Source organism: Phacochoerus africanus, unplaced genomic scaffold (genome assembly GCF_016906955.1).
Source record: "Phacochoerus africanus isolate WHEZ1 unplaced genomic scaffold, ROS_Pafr_v1 Scaffold_179, whole genome shotgun sequence".
NCBI classification, from domain to species: Eukaryota; Metazoa; Chordata; class Mammalia; order Artiodactyla; family Suidae; genus Phacochoerus; species Phacochoerus africanus.
The window spans coordinates 2,834-6,769 of record NW_025927374.1 but is presented as its reverse complement, the minus strand read 5'-3'; the positions used below and the strand labels follow the sequence as shown (position 1 = coordinate 6,769).

The 3,936-nt window shown below is 44.9% G+C and overlaps 1 pseudogene; it reads left to right on the top strand.

Moving 5' to 3' along the window:
* Window positions 1-1,192: 1,192 nt before the first annotated feature.
* LOC125119183 (immunoglobulin kappa variable 2-28-like) lies at window positions 1,193-2,211 on the top strand (annotated as a pseudogene).
* The last annotated feature ends 1,725 nt before the right edge of the window (window positions 2,212-3,936 follow it).

Genomic DNA, 3,936 nt, shown 5'->3' with positions numbered 1-3,936 from the left:
CTGGCAGCTGTAGGTCCCATTTGACCCCTAGCCTGGGAACTTCCCTATGCCTCAGGTGTGGCCCTAAAAAGGAAAAATCGTAAAAATAAAATACAAATGAGTGTTTCACGGCTATAGGTCCGTGTCAACATGCCAGTTCTCTGGTGTGACTGAAGTCACTTCAGAGCTGTGTCTGGACCTCAGGGAGAAAGACAGCCACCTCCTAGTGGCTGAAAGAGGAACAATGGTGCAGCCCGATGGACCTGCCACTAGAGAGAGGAGGCATGTGAGGTGAGGCTTCAGGCTCTTTTATCTAAGAAGAAAAGAGAGAACACACTCCAAGATATGCAGGTTTTATGACTATAAGGCTCTAATATAAAATCACTCTGTCTGGGAGTTCCCGTCGTGGCTCAGTGGTTAATGAATCCGACTAGGAACCATGAGGGTGTGGTTTTGATCCCTGGCCTTGCTCGGTGGGTGAAGGATCCCGCATTGCTGTGGCTGTAGTGTAGGCTGGTGGCTACAACTCCGATTAGACCCCCAGCCTGGGAACCTCCACATGCCATGGCAGCAGCCCTAGAAAAGGAAAAAAGACAAAAAAACAACAAACAACAAACACACAAGCAAAGAAACCTAGGTCTGGACCTCAGGGTCGAAGGACTTACAGTCAAGCTTTTTCCCACGTGGGCAGCTCTCCAGGTTTCTACTAAGAAGAGCAGCTCTGGGGGCTCATATGCGTCATCACGGTGACGAGGATCCTCCCTGAGGTCCAGTGAGTCCAGAGGGTTTATTAACGTAGCTGAAGAAGAGTGTTTTCCAGAAGAAAACATTTTGATCACATCGACTGATGATTTAAATGTTTGACAAATTTTTAAGTAGCATTCATTGCTATTTTTAATTTTAAAATGACTTGCTAAACTAGGACTAGAAAGACTCAGTACATTCAAAAGGATGACCTGTGAGCACAAGCAGGGGAGCAATGAGAGATCTTCCTGAGACTGTAAGGGAGTAAAGAGAAGTGACAGCTGCTCCCATGAATGTCAAGATAACGGGTGAAAATGACGAGAAAAATGAGACCGTGATTTCTCTTGGTTCCAATGTGAGTGCCTCCACCCACCTGCTCTTCCCCCTCTGCTGCCCCCACCAGGGGATTTGCATTTGTGTGCTGTCCCCTAGGGAGGACCTGCCCATGGCCAGCCTGACATAAAAGGGCAGCTCTAGTCTGGCTTGGACTGATCAGGGCTCATCTGTTCACAGCTGACCATGAGGTTCCCTGCTCAGCTCCTGGGGCTCCTCCTGCTCTGGGTCCCAGGTGAGGATGGAGGGGAGAGGAGAAGGGGAAGGGGGTGCTGTGGGGGCAGGGCTGCTTTTTGTGGGCATGTGCCAACATGCATGTGCACATCTCCCACCCTCTGCCAAGGGCAGATGTTTAACAAACGGAGAATGAGGATAAAACCAGATGAAATAAGTACCCATCCTCTGGTGAAAGTGTGGGCAAGTGGACACATGACCTCTAGAGATCTTTGATGCTGTAAGTCCTAGGGTTTTCTCAAGGTGAATGTTTTGGGGACAACTCACAATCAAAAACTAATCTAGCATGAAGTAAATAACAAGTAGAGAATTGTGAAAATTACTCATGATATTTGCTCAAAATGCTCTTCTTTTCTCTCATTATTTCAGGATCCAGTGGGGCCATCGTGCTGACCCAGACTCCACTCTCCCTGTCAGTCAGCCCTGGAGAGCCAGGCCTCCATCTCCTGCAGGTCCAGTGAGAGCCTTGAGAGTTATGGAAACAATTGGTTGAGTTGGTACCAGCAGAAACCAGGCCAGTCGCCAAGGCTCCTGATCTACCAGGCTACCAACAGGGCCTCTGGGGTCCCAGACAGGTTCAGTGGCAGTGGGTCAGGCACAGATTTCACCCTGAAAATCAGCAGGGTGGAGGCTGAGGATGCAGGCGTTTATTACTGCCAGCAATATAAAGAGTCTCCTCCCACAGTGATACAGCCCTTGACACAAACCCCTCTCCTGGGGGCCCAGCTGCACACATGGGTGTGTGTTGTCTGGGGGAGCAGAGGGGCAGATGCTCTGAGGCTGTGTAAGAGGAAGAGGTGGGAGAACCAGGGGCAGAGGGTGCAGCTGAGGCCTGTGGACCAGCAGAGCCTCAGCTCCTCCTCGGACACCACATGTTCAGACCTGTCAGCTGCCTGGCTTTGGTGAGATGCCCCTTTAGAAACAGGCCAGTGATAGGAGCTGGCCTGCAGGTCACCCAAAGCTTAGCTGAAGTCCATTTGTTCAGCCTTTGTTTTCTGCCTGGGCCAATCAGAACTTTTATCCTGGTGTGTATTGATAACCATAGAGGAGAGCATAACATCAGGTTAGAAACAATCGCACTCCTAGAAAAGGATCTTTTTAGCTGCAATTTAAGCCTGTGTGATTCTATTTTCCAATGTAATCTCATGGCTCTCTCATGCAATGAAAATATCACATCTATTTCACCCTTCTATTTCTTGTGGATTTTTCAATGTTGATTTTCCAAACCCTCTGACATTCTCCCTTGCTCTGGATTTTCTTGTCTTTTTTCAACTTAAATGATTTCGTGGAGATTACAAGCTTGATGGTATATTGTCATAAAAAGAAAAAATGTCAAACATAAATAAAGTGACTCATTTTGTACATACAAATCTCACTCACAGTTTCTAGGTATAGATATAATTAAATGAATAACTGAAATGTCTCCTTTTTTAAAGGCTTTAAATATATATCTGAATATATAAGTGTCCTGCACCTTTCAAGTCAGGACACTGTCCCTGAGCCTCTGTCAACAGCACACTAGGGGGCAGTCAAGTCCAATTCTTACCGCACATGTCTATCCTCTTGCAAGTTTTGGTCCTTCTGGTCCAAAGCTTTTCTCTATCTGCCTACCACTGTGAGGATTACAACGCCTCTTCTGTCTCCCTCTTCACTCTTCCTCTCAGCAAATATTTACATTCAGACAAGTTCTATAGCATGTTTTTTTGTTATCTTTTTTTTAATACATATTCTTAGGTCAGTTCAATTCCAGTTATAACCAACACCACGGGTTTATGTTGCAATGAAGACGAATGATTTTTACTGAGTTTTACTTTAAATATTACCACTAAGCCCCAAAACAATAGGTGTTTACCTGTCTGGTTAGTAGGATTGCCTGCATTTCTGTGACCAGGAGTTCTTTGCTTTCATGTTTCCATAGAATCCAAGCAAGAATTCTCCTCTTGCTATTGCCTTAAATAAATCACTTTGATGCAGTAAGTTTACCTAGAATTGTAGACTAATAGACAGTCTCATAATGGGTTTTAGATTTCACATGAGGCTGTCAGGGCCCAGAATTAAGAGCCCATCTCTTGATGGAAGAGCCTCCCAACTGCCCAGGATAAGAATATGGGATTGAAGATTCCCACATGGAAGTTTCTAAGAATTTATTATGGCCTGTAGGTCTCAGTAAACTTTATAAGACCTCCATGCCTCCTTTCAGGAATACACATTGTATCTCATTTTATTTTACTTTCATTATTTTTTTAAAATTTTTGCTCCTTTTTATCAACTTGGCCTAGCAGTTGCTTTAGAAGAGTCCACCTACACATTTCTGGAAGCACTGAAAAGTGAGTGCAAGTAATGCTTCAAAGAGCATTTGAACTCTGGCTTATCCTTTGCTTCTGGGGAAAAGTGAATGAGTGGATGAGAAGTCACTTCTGTGAGGCTAGTGGGTCCCTGAGGCAGAATTCACTGTTGTCACTACTGAGGTGGTTAATAGATTTGTATTATAAGGTGAGGAGTGAGCACTAAAAAACTCACTCATCTCTTGTGTCTTTCCTGATATGATCTTCCCTTTTGCGTTAAACTGGTGATGTACAGGCATTGTTATTGAGCTTTAGGAAATCAATTAAGAGTTCCCTTATGTTGCCATGGCTTAAAAATCCA